The sequence below is a fragment of the Leptodactylus fuscus genome, chromosome 6 (genome assembly GCF_031893055.1).
Source record: "Leptodactylus fuscus isolate aLepFus1 chromosome 6, aLepFus1.hap2, whole genome shotgun sequence".
Taxonomy (NCBI): domain Eukaryota; kingdom Metazoa; phylum Chordata; class Amphibia; order Anura; family Leptodactylidae; genus Leptodactylus; species Leptodactylus fuscus.
The window spans coordinates 75,437,415-75,455,624 of record NC_134270.1 but is presented as its reverse complement, the minus strand read 5'-3'; the positions used below and the strand labels follow the sequence as shown (position 1 = coordinate 75,455,624).

Genomic DNA, 18,210 nt, shown 5'->3' with positions numbered 1-18,210 from the left:
CTACAAATTGCAGTTCTTGCCACAGTGCTTTTTACAGAAGGTTTGCAGAGTTTTCCTCCTTTATGTTACAATTATATCTATGGGAAGCCACCAGCGTTTCCATAGATATAACTGACATACTGCAATTTCCAAAACCGCACCCAGTTTTTACTGCAGAGTGGGCATGAGATTTGCTAGAATCCTATCCACTTTGAAGTTACTGTAAAACGCCGCAATTTTTCCCATGGCGTTTCCAATGTGCAAATTGCGGCGTTTCTGTCCCATGGGCCCCCAGCCTAAGGCCCCACGTTGCGGAAATGCAGCTTTTTTTTGTTCTACGTTTGCTCAATCCACTCCTGGCTTTGGCTCAAAAAATTGCAAAAAAATCTGCAGCAAAAAAAGCTGTGCTTCTGCAACGTGGAGCCCCTCTTAGCGAGCCGCAACAAAAACTGCAAGGAAAGACCACGGCGGTATCGCATAGCAGTTTTTCCTATAGCACTTTCACAGAAAGGCTTTATGCTTCCATTATACCTATAGGGAAACCACCGGCATTTCCATAGGTATAATTGATATGTGGCAATGGTTTTGGAGATTGCAGCATGTCCACTACTAAACGGCAGTTTCGAATAGCACGCACCCATAGCAATGAATGGAGCTGGCCAGCATGCAGACGGGGCCGGCGTTCTGACGCTTAACCCCCTGCGTGCCAGCTGCGTCCATTCATTCCTCTGGGTGCGTGCTATTCGAAACTGTCGTTTCGAATAGCACTCGCTCATCTCTACACCTCAGTTCTTTATTTTCTACCATCTGCATAGGCCCTAATTGGATGCCACTATTGTAACAAGTCAGTTTGTGAAATTTATCCCCTCTTAGGCCCAGATCACATCTGCGTTTGGGGATTCCGTTCGCCTATCCACATGAAAAATGTGGACAGAAAACCACTGCAAGCAGCACTTTTATCTCTGCATTTTTTGTCTGTAAACCACACAGACCTCATCATAGTCTATGGGGTTCGCGGGTTTCATAAAGTAACTACTTTTTTTATACTGATTACATTTCCGTTCGGGGTGTCCCCCAGCAGACCCCCGAACAGAACCCCATGCATAGATGTGACTCAAGCCTCAGATATTCCACAATTACTTGTAAATGTTATTATTTTTAAGTGTAGAATTACAGAGTGAATTCGCAGAGTGCTGAGGTACATTGTGCATTAAAGTCACCAATGCTCTGCTGACTACAGTTCCTAACCGCCATTGGCATTGAAGAGGTACGCCACCTTATTTTTCTTTTGTCCACCTGTTTCTAGTTATGGTTTGGTAAGATGCTGTGAGTGTTAGGCCGGGGCCCCATGGGACGGAAACGCTGCAATTGGCACGTGACGGAAACGCTGCAGGAAAAATCATGGCATTTTACAGTATAGACAATCCCTGCCCACTCTGTGGTAAAAACCGCCATGCGGACACGCCACGATATCCAAAACTGGTTTTGGAAATCGCAGCATGTCAATTATACCTACGGAAACGCCGGTGGTTTCCCCATAGGTATAATTGTAACAGAAAGTCCACAGAGGAAAATTCTACAAACTTTCTGTTTAAAGTTCTGCGGAAAGAACCTTGATGTGTTGCCACCGCATAAAGTGCTACGGGATGTCCCATGGGGCCTTATCATGCTGTCTGTCTTTTTTCGTTTTTTCACTGCTGCACTGAAATATACAGCAGGACATGATGGGGTATAAGCATTATATCTGATAAGTATGCTAAATGTAAGTTTAACCCTCACAGCACCCCACAGAAACACCTATGTAGAAACAAGTGTGAAGGTAGACCATGTCCATTCTTATTTTTATACATGCTTTATACTGCTTAAGAAATTATATTTCTCTTTGTGCAACGTTTATACATTAAGATGGCGCCCGTATCCAGTACCGCACCCAGATGCTGACGCACATGATCGTCATGTGGTTTACAAGAAAGACAGTATCATTTCTCGGGAAATCAAAAGCTAAGAGATGTTGAAATTTAAGAGCCAATGACTGATCGCCAGTGTATTCGGATACAAGACGTATATGCTTACAGCCTGCCGTTATCTTATCTTTCTTGCATTCCTGTATAAAAACTGTAACTTCCTCAATAAACCTCAGTACTGTGTGAGCGCCCAGTTGCATGGACTGAGATTGAACATGCATGATTGATTTGGAGCAGGTGACTGACCACTGGAAGTGACCCGTATTCTGACGGAGGTCACTACCTCAACACAAGGAGGGCAAAAAAAAGATTAAGCTGAGTAACGTAAGTACAAAAACTGCACCTGGGGCTTCATGTTGAGTGTTTCCATAGAGTATCCACATGCAAGTCTTATATCTCCAAGCACAATGCCAAGCAATGGATGATATGGTGTAAAGCAAAGCATGCCACCTCTGGATATGTTCTGTGGGGAGATAAATCATGCTGCTCTGGCAGACAGATGGACAAGTCTGGGATTGGTGAATTCCCAGAGAATGTTATCTGTCTGACTGCATTGTGACACCTGTAAAGTTTGGTGGAGGAGTTTGTCAGGGGTTGTTCTAGGACCATTTGTTCCAGTGAAGAGAAGTCTTAATGCTCCAGCATACCAAGACATTTTATTCACTTGTATGCTTGGGTATAGTTGGGGGAAGGTCCTATTCTGTTACAGCCTGACTGCACCCCATGCACAAAGCAAGGTCCATAAAGGCATGGTTAAATGAGTTTGGTGTGGAAGAACTAGATAAGCCCCTCACCTTAAAGGGAGTATTTCAGCAGCAAATTCGCAATAACCTAAAACTTGTAGAGGTGATTATACAGTTTCTAAATATCCCTGTTATTCATCTTTGGAGCCCTATTTTAATGTGAATCGCCTTAATGTGGATAATATTTAGGTAAAGGGGGCCACAAAAAATTGGCAGGTGAAAAACAGGTGAGTGCTACGTAGTATATTCTTATGTTCAAACATCCTCTTCCATACATCCATGTGAGTCTATGTCTTATTGTTTATGCAATGCTACAAAGTGACACACAGGTAGCTATATATAACATCAGAAAAGGTTCTGATAGCTCAGCTATCTCTTAGGGTAAGTTCACACAGAGTTTTTAGGTCAGGATTTTGAGACCGTTTCCGCCTCAAAATCCTGACCAAAAAGACGGCTCCCATTGAAATCAATGGGAGCCGCTCCTTGAAAAAAAGAAGCGAGGAGCTCATTCTTCAGGCCGGGTCGCCTCGCAATTCGGCCTGAAGACACTGCCTCCTCCGGACTAGGCCCATTCATTGGGCCTAATCTGGAGTGGAGTGCGAAGCTGGATGCCGGTGCAGTGCACCAACTTTCAGTCGCGGATACCTGGCTTTTGGTCCGGAACCTGAGGTGGCCTCCAGCTGTGTGAACTTACCATTAGGTTATATACAGAAGTACGTAAGTATACGTAATCTGGTGTTGATTTCAAGGTGGATTCCTCCTAAAAATCTGCGTCAGATTTCACCCTGATTCTGCCTTCCATTTTTTTCACTGCATGAGAAGGAATTAGGCCTTGGGTCCCCAGTTCTAGTGCTTGGTGGGGTCTCAGTGGTGTGGACCCCAGTGAACAGACAAAAATGTTGATCATGGGACAATGTCTTTAATGGGCAAAGGAATATGCAGAACTTTGTCCAGAGGCATGGATAAAGGCTTGTCGGCCATGGTGAAAGAGTGTAGCTTGAGCCCCACACAGGAGCTTCCCCTAAAGCATTTTTGTCACTGGATTCAAAAACTTAAAACCATTTTTATTTTCTCGGTAGAGTTGTACAGTATAAGAGCCTTTTTTTTTTTTTTTTGTAAGTGTTGTCATTGGAACCATTTTGGGGTACATGCAATTTTTTAGTTAGCTCAAATCTTGGACATTAGAGTGTCATGTCAGCCATGTTACACAGGTGGCCCCTGCACATGATGAAACCTGGCTCCTGAACCTTCTCCACAATAGTATGTCAATGATACACGCAGAACTGGCATTCTGATTTGGATGTTAAGGGTGTGTGGTGAGGGGTCCTATAGGGCCGCTCTGGTTTAAGGGCTTGATTGCCACTGTCAAGTCTGTGACCCCTATAGATACACTACTGTCTTTTTGGAATAGCTATATAGACCACTGCATTATCGGAACAAGAAAATAATGATCCAAAGTGGTCACAACTGATGGGCAGATATTATATTAGCAACTAAGTGCATTCATTTAGGGACTGTCAAGCAAGTCTGGCCATCAGAGATAATTTATTAGGGAAGCAAAACAACTCCCTAATGAATAATTATAATCAGAAACAGCGTACAGTCATTTCCTTTTAATAAAGACTAGAGATGAGCGAACAGTGAAATGTTCGAAGTTCGATTCGAGTAGCCGCTCAATACTCGACTGTTCGATCGAACATTGAACCCCATTATAGTCTATGGTGAAAAATGCTCATTTAGGGGGAAACCAATGTTTGACTCAGGAGGGTTACCAAGTCCACTATGACACCTCAGCAAATGATGCCAACACCTCTTGAATGCAACTGGGACAGCAGGGGAAGCATGTCTGGGGGCATCTAACAAGCCCAAGTCACTGTATTACCCTAACATCACAGCCCATCAACTACACACTTTCCACACTCAAAAAACCCACTATGAAAGTGGAAAAATACCTGGAAACCTTTTTTCCTCCCCAATTGGATAGACAGAAACCCAAATTTTACTCTAATGAAACCTTAACAAGCACCCCTTTAAATCACGTTGCCCATGACAACCACAAATGGAATAGGCAATGGGAAATCCAACAGTACCCACCCTTAACTGTCATTGTGGATGTGTGTGTGTGTGATGTGGTAAGACCTTCCACAATTCACTTTCCTGGCCCTTAACGTGAGCCCTTTCAAATTAAGTTAGAGGCCCATAAGCTTCTTACCAGCAGAGTTTTAGGCCCTTTAACTTGGTTGAACCTTGCACCAGCAGTGTTTTTGGCCCTTAGAGTGAGTTGAGCCTCTAACCAGCAGAGTTTGGGGAAATCAGGGTGGATTGAGCCTAGAAGGATCAGAATTGTGCAACGCAGATGGTGGAGGAATATGAGGAGGAATTGTAGAGGTTGAGCACAGACGTGACAATGTTGGGGTGATTGACACTGGTGGACACGAAAATGATGGGTCTATCCAGTGGCTGTTCATTTTGATGAAAGTCAGCCGGTCGGCACTCTCAGCTTACAGCCGGCTGCGCTTATCTGTGATGATACCATCGGCTGCGCTGAAAACCCTTTCAGATAGCACGCTGGCGGCAGGACAGGACAGCTGAGCAACTAGATGAGCACTAGAGATGACAACTACCTTTGTCCCCTCCCAGGTGAGACCATATACTAACCTAGCCTCTTTCCTTGGGTGATGTCACAAAGAGGGAAGTCCCACACGTCATCTTGAAACCAAATAAACATGAACAGTCATAATTAGAGATGAGCGAGTACTGTTCGGATCAACCGACCCGAACAGCACGCTCGCATAGAAATGAATGGACGTAAGCGGCCGGCCGCCGTCAAAGCGGAAGTACCAGGTGCATCCATTCATTTCTATGGAGCGTGCTGTTCGGATCGGCTGATCCTCACAGTACTCACTCATCTCTAGACAGCACCTCCAAGGCGTATAGGGCAAGTTCAAGCCACAGGTCCAACTTCGACACCCAATACGAGTAGGGTGCAGAGGGATCAAAGAGGACAGGGCTATGGTCAGACAGGTATTCCCACAACATGCGCCTATACTTTTCCCGCCTGGTGACACTAGACCCCTCAGTGGCGGGAGTTTGGCGAGGGGGTGCCATTACCTTGTGCCAAAGCTTAGACAGTGTACCCCTTGTGGGTGTGGACCAGACGGCACTTGTTTGCCTCATGGAGGAACTGTCCTCTCTGCCACCAACGACACTTGATGGAAACATCTCCATCATGTTCTGCACCAATTGCTTGTGGCAGTCATTAATGTGATTGGCCCTCCCCTCTACCGGAATAAAAGACGAGATGTTATTTTTATACCGGGGGTCAAGGATTGCAAATATCCAATATAGGTTCCTCTCCATTATTATGACTACATGCTTGTCACTTAAAAAGCACCCCAACATGAAGTCAGCCATGTGTGCCAGAGTGTTACTTGGCATGACTTCGCTGCCCCCACCAGTCACTCTCCATTTCCTCCTCTTCCTCATCCTCCTCCTCCTCCCTTTCGCCCCATCCGCGCTGCAAGAATGAGACGCATTGAACTTCCCCGGTAGCCTCCTGTGTCACAATAATATCATCTGCCACGTCTTCATCCTCCTCCTCCTCCTCCATCATTAAATGCTGTGAAGAGGACAGGTGTGTGGAACTACTCTCCTGCTGTGACGGTTCTGCTGCTATCCCTGACTCCTCAGTGTGATCTGCATTATCCCTGATGGCAATGAGGGATTCTCGCATCACACACAAGAGCGGGATTGTTACGCTCACTAGTGCGTCGTCACAGCTGACCCTCTTGGTGGACTCCTCAAACACCCATAGCACTTCACATAGGTCTCCCATCCATGGTCACTCATGGTTGAGAAACTGAGGGAGCTGACTTTGTGGCACCCTAGGGTTTTGGAGATGGTAGTCCATCAAAGGTTTCTGCTGCTCACCCACTCTGCTCAACATATGATATGTTGAGTTCCAGCATGTGGGGACGTCACACAACAGCCTGTGTTTGGGCAGATGTAGGCATTGCTGGAGTTTTTGAGGCTAGAAGCAGCTACTGTAGACTTGCGAAAGTGGGCGCTCAAGCGCCAGACTTTCACCAGTAGCTCGTGCACATTTGTGTATGTCTTTAAAAACCGTTGCACCACTAGGTTAAAGACGTGGGCCAGGCATGGAACATGTTGGAGGCTGGCAAGCTCCAGAGCTGCTACCAGGTTCCTGCCGATATCAGACACGTCCACGCCTGGGCCCAGGTGCAGCGGCTCAAACCATATTGCTGTCTCATCGAGGAGGGCATCCCTCACCTCGGAGGCAGTGTGCTGCCTGTCCCCCAAGCTGATGAGCTTCAGCACGGCCTGCTGACGTCTACCCACGCCAGTGCTGCAACGTTTCCAGCTCGTAGCTGGAGTCAATTTAACGGCGGCGGAGGAGGAGGGTGTTGTTTCAGAGCCCCTGCCAGGCATGATAGGCGGGGAGACAAGTACACTGGCCAAGTTTGTGACCCAGTCCCAGCCTCAACTACATTCACCTAGTGTGCCGGAACGGCAACATCTCCTGGGTCAGGAGTTTGGAAATGTGCGCGTTCAAGGCTTGCGCATGTGGGTGGATAGCGCTGTATTTTTACCTGCGCTGAAATGTCTGAGAGATGGTGGGTTGCTGGGAGGAGGCGCATGATGGTGCAGGAGAAGGAGCTGAGACAGGAACAGGGGAGGATGAGGGAGAAGTCCCCAAAGTGGCGGAGCCAGATGTTGCGGTGTCCTGGCTGGTGCTCTGCACTGCAGCGTCAGCACTGGCAACAGTGGGAGAGGCAATGGACGACGATTGTCCTGTGTTTGCTCTCTCCCACTGAGCCCAGTGCTTGGATTCCAAATGACGGTGCAAGGAAGTGGTCAAAACGTTGCTCTTTTCAGAGCCCCTACTCTAACCCCTAGTTTCAAGTGGCAAACTGTGCAAACTGCACTATATTTGTCCCCCACGCAATCCTTGAAAAATCTCCACACCATTGAGGAACGTGCCTTTGATGGGGGAGTTTTTCTGGGCTGGCTATGATAGGGAACATCTTGGGCCATTCTGGTTGTGGCCTGGCTTCGGTGCTTCGGTGCCTCTGGACATGCCTCATGCCTCTTTGGTGCTGCACCTCCCTCAACATCGACACTGCTTTCCCTGCTTGACATCTCCCCGTCCAGGTCGGGTCAATGTCCTCGTACTCCACCACCTCCTCTGCCAATTTCTCTATCACCTCCTCCTCCTGCACACCGCACATGGCAACAGGCTGCCCTGATGGCAAATGTGTCTCGTCATCTTCACTGAGGGTGGGTTGCTGGTCAACCACCACAAAATCAACAGGAGATGGAGGAGACTCCAGTGCTTGGGCATCTGGACACAGAAAGTCGTCTGGTAGCTCCAGGGAATTGGGAAATGGAGGGACAGGGAGAGGGACAGTTAAAGGACCAGAGAACAGCTCATGGGAGCAGGGAAAGTTGGGATTACTCTGCTGGGAAGATTGGGAATTTTGGGAGGAAGGCTGACCAGAATGTTGTGTAGGAGGAGGAGTTGAGGTAGAGGCTGGCTGGCTGGTGGATAATGTGGTGGAAGCATTATTCACCAGCCATTGTAACACATGTTCCTGTGTAGGGTTCTTCTGTTCGCTTGAGAAGTCGGACATCTTCACTTGCGGACAGGGGAGGACGGGCACGGAATGCAAAAGAACGCACCCGATGCCCATTTAAATAAATGACAGGTGTCACGGACACAGCTAGTGTCTGCTCCTAATGTCCGTGCCAGATTTTGAGCAGACACTAGGAGCGGACACTACCTGTTGGGCACCGACGGTAGTGTGAACACCCCCTAACTAAGTACGAGCACAAATGAATCGGAGCTGATGCCGCCTGTTCGTTTGAATCTGAGGTCACATGTCCTCGGCAGCCAATGGCTGTTTCCTAGTTTTTTCAATGCCTCCGTTGTCATAGTTCCTGTCCCAGCGCCAGGGAAGGTGGGAGGGAAATCAAACTGTAAGTGCATTTTCAACGTGGTTTACGTATGGAATCGAACAGTGCGAACAGCGTCATGTCCGATCGAACATGTACTCGATCGAACGCTGTTCGCTCATCTCTAATAAAGACCTTTCACTATAAAGACTTGAAAGTAAGTGCTTTTAGTGTTAGTAGATAGATAGATAGATAGATAGATAATAGATAGATAGATAGATAGATAGATAGATAGATAGATAGATGGATATATAGCCATATATACCAAAAATAGATATCCGTAAACTGCTAACCTGTTACTCCACTACTGTAAATGCAAATAATATGAACAATATGCAATAAAACATATCTTTTATGCATGAATCCAGAAGTGTAGGTTCTACTGTTCAATACCTAATATCTATCCAATATATATATATATATATATATATATATATATATATATGTCTACCTTATGTGCTCAGTTACTCCTTTCTACACATGAGATCCCCCTCAATCTATATGAAGGACTATGACTCCAATGCTGAGAATTTCTGCTCAGTTATAAGGAGACACAATCATTCCCATGATGACATAACATACCTCTAGGCTGATGCTAAAAATAAAAGGAGAGACAAAAAGGGAATCTTTAATTAGGGCGAATAGAAGGCTTTAATTTTTATGAGTTATGAAAATCTGTGCCGTCCCAAAGTCATTATATTTGCAGGTAATAGTTTGATCATATTAACTTGTGAAAAAGGAAAATATTTTTTTATAATTAAAAATCATTAAAACCGGATTGAATATTCTAGGGCCATCTAATTAATGAAGACTACAGAAGCTTGCCTTCCACCCAGCGTCAGTATGCAAGCAAGTTTTACTTAAGGCCAAATTGTGTCCTGATTCATAATTAATGCTTTGCATCCACACTCACCCATCTTTCTGATAACAGGCTCAGCTAAGTTTTGGTAAATTAAACTCCCAAGCACAAATGAGCAATGAAAGGGGGGAGGAAGGTGATAAAATAATTCACGGAAAGACAGATACTGAAGACATCCTGTATCAAATGATATTATCTAAGGAAATTCACAAGACACATATATAGGGAAAAACCTTATTTGGATCCTAGTGTGGAATACTGCATAGACCATGTATGAGATCCATTAACCCCTTAACAACTATCCTGACAGCTTTTTCATTTTTCTGTTGTCACTTCCCAAGAGCCATAACATTTTTGATTTTTCCATCTATATAACTGTATGGGGCTTGTTGTTTCACTGATAAGGTGTTAATGGCACCATTTTGGGGTATTTTTTGGTATCTCATTTATTACAAGGGTTTTACCAGTACAGACATCTATACCCTATCCACAGGATAAGTGTCAGATTACTGGAGTCAGAATGCTAGAATCCCAGGGATCAGGAGAATGTCCAACCTGCAAATTAAGAACTAGTGCACATGTGTAGCCAACAGTACATTCATTTTTATGCTGGTTCTGGCAGCCTCATATTGTAACTGCTCATGTACCAGTGCTCATGCAAGACCACTAGTGTGTTATTCACAGGGAGGATTTGTAGGGATTTTCTGTTCCCCATTTTCCAGATCAGAACATGTTCGGACCCCCAGGGATCAGAAACATATCGGATAGAGGAACTATCTGAAGTGACACAACTCCTTTAATTTTTTTTTTATTCTATCTGGGAGGGGAAGGAGAAAAAAATTCTGCTACTATTTTTTGGTTTTTTTTTTTTTTTACTTTACATTTTGCACCAATAACATGATACATTTATTGTCAAGGTCAAAACAGTAATACTATATTTAAACTTAACCAGTTAGTGACTGCTGTAAAAGGGTGTTTTGGCAGTCACAAAGGGGTTAATCATGCCATAATGATGCCAAATGAAATTGATTAGCTTTCAATAATTGTGGCTTTAAGAATGTTAACTTCAACATCCAATAATTGTAAGCTACAGATACGTTTCATACATAAGTGTCCTTATTCACCATTCCTCTTAGGCCCCGTTCACACGGGGAGAGGAAAGGCGGATTTTGGCACCGAGAGTGACGCGGGGAGCCACGTCACTCTCGGCCCAAAATACGCCTGCCACGACTGTCGCGACTTCCGCCTCCGGAGTAGGTTTAAATGAATGGACTGACTCCGGAGGTTGCTGCCACAAGGCAGACGCCGTGGCTACTCAAGCTGCGGAATCCGCCTGAAGAAAGGGCAGCTCACTTCTTTTTTCCGCTAGCGGCAACATGCCACTAGCCAAAAAAGAACGCTAGTGGTCTCCACAGACCACCATTGTGAGGGGACGGATTATGATGTGGATTCCGCACCGAACAACATGCTTTTGTGATAGTCTGTCACAAGGTATCTGTTTCAGACATATGTATGTTTGGCCGGCCAGTGGTACTGTTGTTGATAACAGCCTGTCGAGGATTTTGCTAGCATATATTAAAATTGTATTGAACTGGCTTAATAGAAATTAGGAGTCTCTGACCAAATTCAAGGTAAGTTTGGACACATAGATATGTAATGTCATGTGACCTAAGGCTGGTCTTACATGACCGTAGTTTAAGTCCGAAAATGATCCGCAATTGAGGGTTTTCAATTGCGGAACATTTGCGGACACATTATACTCAATGCGGCCTCTTACACCACCGGATATTTTATCCGTGGTGTACCGGGCTAAAATATCAGACCACCTCTCTCACTGAACTTGTTCCTGAGCCCCATCCCCTATACAGTAAGTATTACAAATCCTGAGCTCAGTACCCACACTACCACAAATTTCAGTGCAAATGGGGGGAGGGGGGTGGATAGGACACTTGTATAATAGTGCTGATTCAGACACTGAATCTGGAGGCAGTAATCTCCATTTGCCACTCAGCACTAAATCATAGGCATCATAGCAGAATTTGGTAGCCTTCCTCTGTCGCAGGTACACAATTGACTCTTGAACAGTGGACGCAAACCTTTAGCTCTTTAGCATTTAAAAATCTGAGGTCTGCAACTTTTTTGCACTAGAGGTCTGAAAGAGAACAAAAGGATGCAGTTTTCATCTCCATCAGTATGATTGTATACTCCAGGTATGTTTAGCATGTGTGCCGATGCAGTTGGCAAATATACAGGGGCGTAATCCCCTGAGGTAGGAAGATTAGATTGATAGACGTCATACAACTACATCAGTCCCTGACCACTAAGGATGTATATCATTGCAGAAATTATGGGTAACTGACTTTTACTCAGAAATCCTTTATCTGCAATGAAACCCTGGTACTTGTCTATGGCCCGGTTCACATCTGCGTTCGGGCTATTCTGTTCGCCTATCTGCATGAAATATGCAGAATTATAATTCCTGCACATGTTTCGTGCAGAAACCACACGGACCCCATTATAGTTTATGGGGTCCGCGGGTTTCCTTAGGCAATTACTTTTTTAAGTGGATTAGGTTTCCGTTCAGGGGGGTCCCCAAGCGGACTCCCTGAACGAAAACCCATGTGCAGATGTGAATTGGGCCTATGATGTCTAATTTTAGCAAACTGCAGAGAGTTCCCATGAAAGGTTCTGCAGTGCTCTATAATGCAATGCACTAATATAGTACACTGTAGCAGTCATGCTGTATACAGCACCTAAGACAAGATTATGCCAATATACCAAATTAACAACTGTATCAAATGAATGCCCCTATGTTTGAGTTACTTTAATACTGCCATTACTTATAGCAACCAAAGGCTATGCAGAAAGAAAGCTGTGTTGGGGTTGCTGTGAGCAACAAGGCCCATTGTTCTGAAAGACACCTTGGATTGGTGTTTTAGAATACACTGAAACATTTCATAGGTTGTCAAAGAATTACTATTTATCTTGCTTGGTGTTGTAGTGTAATCCCTATAAATTGTGTGGCTGAGCCTCCCTACAGAACAGAGGGGGATGTAGTCTGGGGAGTGAGGGGCTTCTGTTTCATAGACAAACATAAAAGTATCTCCTGTGAGTAGAGAGATCTACCTTTTTTTAATGAATCCCGGTATAAAATGCAAATATATTAATGATGACATCTAAGGTATACTTCAGTAAGGTGTGTTAGGCCTTCTCCTAGAGGTTTTTAGTGTCCGCAAACACTGATCTGAAATCCGCAAAAAAAGTCTGCATATCATCTGCAATCACTGATCCACATAAAGGCCTGTGCAATCCCCTACACTTGTATTTGCTGCAAATGTGGACAAAAATAGGACATGCTTCATAATCTGCAGTCCTTGTATATGGCATGGACACAGAGTCACAAAAAATCTGATCATGTGTATGGGCCCATAGAAATGCATGTATGAGTACTTTGATCCACAACTGGGGATCTGTAAGTATGGTTGTGTGAAGGAGGCCTTATAGAAACTCAAGTTGTGCAAGACTACATGTCTATGTAATATCTATGTAATGTCACAGTCCTAGGACAGATGTAAAAGTATCCAGATGTTGTCTAACCTAAAGTCCTTTGACCATGGCTTAGTTTTCCAGATGCACAATTTCCGTAGTCTGCTAAGAAGCCCCCTGATACCTCCAAGTGCCTCTGATTTTACTGTATGCACAAATCCCACATATCATGGTATGCTGCATTGCACCCTATATTACAGAGGTTGCCTATCCTAAAACAAATATATATTACTGCCGCACCGCACAGGAACGCTTACAAGTCTATACTGCAGACATACAGACACTTCATGTGCTGCTGTACAGGACTTTTCTTCATGTCCTGTTCTACAGGACTTTTCATTGTGTGTGGACCCTAAAGGTCAGTAGTAGACTGAATGTAGTCAGTCTTATTGTCCTCTTCAATAGCAATCATATGTATAAATAATTGGCACAAAAATGGTCTCCCCTCCCCTAAAAACTGTGCTCAAGCCTGAATCTTGAGGTTTTGCATGCAGTAAAACTTTAAAGATACAGTCGTATGCATATGGAAGATATGCAAGATGACGTCTTGAGTGCAATGCAGTGCTTTGATAGTAGTATCAGTCTTATGTACAGAGAAATAATGCTGTCCTTTCATGCTTAGCAAATAAAGGGCATTCTGCTGGGATGAAAGACTTGTTTGTACTTCATTTTCCCTGTCCATTTGCTTATTGCTTGCATTTCACAATGTAAAGGCTGATGTACTGTATATGTGTATTTCAATAGATTTGTCAGGCTATGGATGTGAATACAGAACCTTGTCGAAAAAAAATGTAAAGTCAGAATGTTATATGTTTGAAGGGGTTGTCTGCTGCGGGAAATCTCCTTTTTTGCTAAGATACATTCACTCAGCAAAAAATACATTTCGGAAAGAGTTGACATATATTTTTTGAATGGAAACCACAGCAGACATCTAATACTGAAGAAATGTCATGGATATTGGCATGGGTCAGCACAATATTTAGCCCCATTTACTAGGACCTATCAGTATGTGGCGACCCGCTGCAGTTTCAGCACTGGTTAAAGCACTGGTACTGCAGCAGGATAGGGCAGGATGCTTTTTTCAGCAGACTTTTTTTCTGTAAGTCCCATTAAAATGAATTTGGCACAGTTTTAAGAGGTTTTCACTGTGAATCCAGAGAAGTATGTTTTCCAAAGGGTTTTTCACATTGATTAAGGAATCAGCATAAAAAACTCCATGTGAAAATACCCTAAGAAGGGCTGATGATGATAATGATGATCACAGGGCGTCTTACTGCTGGAATCTGCGGCAATGAGATATAACCTGTGAAGAAACCTGTATGCAAGTGTTCATTTCCCCTGCAGTACCACCAGAGGAGAAATAAAAATGTACATTGGCCATCAAAATCTATTGGCAGTCTGTGTAACACTTGGACATGCCAGGTCTCACATGGGGTGAGCTTTACAGCCACTTTTCTGAATGGGGATCTCTATTTATGTGCTTTTAAACCCAATACCGCCTTCAAAAGCGTTGTGTCAAACAAATCTAATGACATGATGAACAGATATGTCACAAGGGTCAGATCGATCAAAGCTGAGACCCTCAATAACAATAAGACCCTCAGTGTGAAAATTAATGGGAGAGATATGGAACCCTCAGAAAGAAGTTTATGCAACTATCTGAGCACATCTGCACTCAAGGTTAATGTGGTCCCAGCTTCCAAACCTTCACTAATATGATCTATATGCACATCTTATTGACTTGGGTTAGATTAATGTTTCTTACAGATCAAAGGCTTCAAATAGCACAAGCCACAGGCCTTATGCACCAGTACACACTGCAGCATTGGATAGTATGTGTATATTCTCTAATTTTTATGATGTCACTGGTAACACGAGAATACAGGGAAATGACCCCTCAAAATTGAATTAAAGAATAGAGGGTGGAAAATAAGAATATGTGGTCTAGATCAGGGGTCGAGCTTCCATGGTATACCAGGAAACTGTGTGCTATTTTGTCAGAGGGAAACATTGAACCTTAACTGGAAAGTCAATGGAACAGAAGGGTAACCTTATAAATGGAAACTATGACGGTATAAAGATACTGAATGAACTTGTTCACAAAAGATACAGTTCAATGACAACCTGAGCTCAGCTGCATCTTCCATTGCTTGCTTTGTAATCCATCAGTTGTGAGAAATAGCAGCATGTGATTGGTATATGACATGACACAGCCTTGTCTCCATATGACCTATGTCCATGAATAGAGTAATAAGGACCCCTGTGGCTCACATAATAGATGCTTCCTTTGTATCATGAAATAACAATGTTCCTTGGTGAGCTCTCACTATGACGTGGGGGAATGTAATATGTACAATAGCACCTATGTATAATTTATTACAGAGGTGCACGTGAATAAAATATATTCAGGGCCGCATAAAAATCCATCTCTATCCACAATCAATACCACTGCCTTGGATAAATTCCTAGAGGCTGCTCCACTTCCTAGAGGCAATCTTCTCCCAGCGGTTTCTAACAAATGAACCATGGACAATTTAATGCCTTATATATAGGGACACTGCAAAAGGGAACAACATAGTTTCTAGGGAAGGGACCTTGACATAGCCCTGGTTAGACTTTATAAAATGATGTATAGCTTTGCACTGAATCCTGACCTCCACCCCCCAATACTCAAGGTAATTAAAATCTGCCGCATGTGCCTGCAATATGCTATAGTAATGCAAATGGCATGGTAATGACCCCCAAACAACTAGATTACTATTCCAGTGAGATTTTCTCTCCCCAGGTCTATTGATTTGTGTAATTATTCTATCTAGAATAAATGGAATGTCTTTTATTTTATGACACAGATGTAGCAGAGTTGAACTTGTCATCTAACCCTCTCAGACAGAATGATACATCATGGTAACATGTTAAGATAATGTAGTAGGGATTTGCTAGCTTTCTATGTGAATTACAGGGAACTAATTATGATATAATGGGCCAAAGCTGTACTGCATTGAAGAGAATAAGCCGTACTATGTAGAAATAGAGCTAGATTAGATAGATAGATAGATAGATAGATAGATAGATAGATAGATGGCATAGATAGTGATATTGATGAATAAGAAATATATATTGATAGATAGGAAATAGGTAGATGCCATTGGAATTAAATTCTAATGAAACTGATGCCAATTGATTTGTGTTGGTGCATGGTGATACCTTACTAATAATCTTAGTTTAGCTGCAGTCCAGTGTAAAACCTATGCATGCACATTGTGTTGTACTGAATGACAACCGCCTGAATTGACAAACTCGCCACTACAAATCTATAATTTAAAATGTGTTTTTTTATTCGTCTGAGGAATCCTATTTATAGTGAGGATATAATAGAATTGTTGGTATCTACTGAGGATGTTCGGTTTCAGGCTGTGTCTGTAGAAAGATGCATTTATCTTTCTTTCCCAGGCGAAGGGCTCTTGGGCTAACATGGATAACCTTAAAAGGAGCTGTATTTGCAGAGCCTGTGAATTGTAGCACTGCAGTTTTGCTTCAGCACCACGGACAGCTCACAGACGCATTGCTGAACAGCTCCCAAGCTGGGAGATAACTATTAACATATCCCATATCTTCAAAACCGAAGGATCAGGCCTTAAAGGAGCACAGCAGACTAAACTACTAAGATGATACAAGCAAAGAGCAGCTGATGTCACTCACAACTGTGTATGTAAATGATTCTGCAGGGTCTCAGAGCTGGAGATATAATGCAAAATAAAGCAGTGACCATCAGGTTCTTCAGGACATCCTGCTATTTGGAGCCTGATAACAGTGGCTGATAACAGAGAACAGCAGATAGCAGTCATGTACATACATCTAGGTTCAACGGTCATTTATGCGGTGCACATTATATATATATATATATATATATATGTGTGTGTGTGTGTGTGTGTGTGTGTGTGTGTGTTTAGTCTTTTTTTCTTATCTTATTTTAGTACCATGAAATGTGCAGTTATACACTATGCTATTTATAGAGTCTGCTACGTATCCTTATAAGCGAATACATGGTCCATGTAGCCAGTGTACATGTTTTATTAAAACCCCATTTCTATTATTCTTCATGTTTTCCTCTTAAATTGTGATTTAATCTTATGCCCTTAAATGCAATTCTAATTCCTCTGCCAGATGATTATTTCTGCCTTGTGCTATGGACTTTAATCATTTCACGGTTTACAGTACAAGACAATAGATAATTAATCTGAAGAGAAAGCTGGAGGAGGGGGCTGGGGGGAATCTGCAGAGTTAGCTGAAATTCTTGCTGCAGTTTCCCACTTCTTTGAAAGAAGTGCACACCCTAGTGTTCACAGCTAGGAACTGCATGCCTTCTTTCCATTTCTATTGTAGCATTACTTCCAATATAAGGCAGTATAATGAACTGGGTAGATGCACAACTGACCTTTTATACAATTCTTAAAGGCTAATAAGATTTTCCGCATGTTAGGGTATATGGTATTATAAATTGCTTAGCACAGCCCAGCTGACATGGGTGAGAACAGGTCACTATGTTCCTTTCAATAAGGAAGATACATTCTAATATAGTTCCTTATTCTTGTGGCTACATGATCACATTAGAGGAGGCTTTACATGCCTGGCTCCACTTCAAGAAAAGAAGACAAATCTAATTGTCAGGGGAAATAAAGTCATAGCCCAGTAGTGTCTTACAATAAATTCAACAAACTGAGATTAATGGAGACAAGATAATCCTACTGCTTTCATTACTACATAGGCCAGTCTGGATTTTATATACTGACTGTTCACCTGATAGAAGCCATGAGCTGAAGTCTTGCTATCAGATATCAGTTCCCCATTTCAGTGGGCCTTTATTACAGGTGGACCCTTTTCTAATCTTTGTTAGCCTCTACTGCAGTGCAGGTCCCCATCATACCCTCCCCCAGCTCCCTAGTACTATTCACATTGTACATTGCAGCTGCAGCCCATACACACATTGCTATAGCTTGTCCTGATGCAGTCTGCATGCACTAGTATATACTGACACTCAGACATCACTTATAGCACTGGTCATGCATTAAAGCTGCAGGAGTTAAGAGCCATGTATACGATTAATTAGTAAACTTTGATATTCTGCATATTACAATTGAACAGCTCC

The 18,210-nt window shown here is 43.2% G+C and overlaps 1 protein-coding gene and 1 long non-coding RNA gene across 7 annotated transcripts in view; both read right to left on the bottom strand.

Moving 5' to 3' along the window:
• The window catches only part of LOC142210868 (uncharacterized), an 892,280-nt gene that overhangs the window by 837,063 nt on the left and 37,007 nt on the right, over positions 1 to 18,210 (bottom strand). The window lies entirely within an intron of this gene.
• The window catches only part of LOC142210839 (voltage-gated potassium channel KCNC1-like), an 85,205-nt gene that overhangs the window by 66,083 nt on the left and 912 nt on the right, over positions 1 to 18,210 (bottom strand). The gene's annotated exons all lie outside the window — the stretch shown is intronic.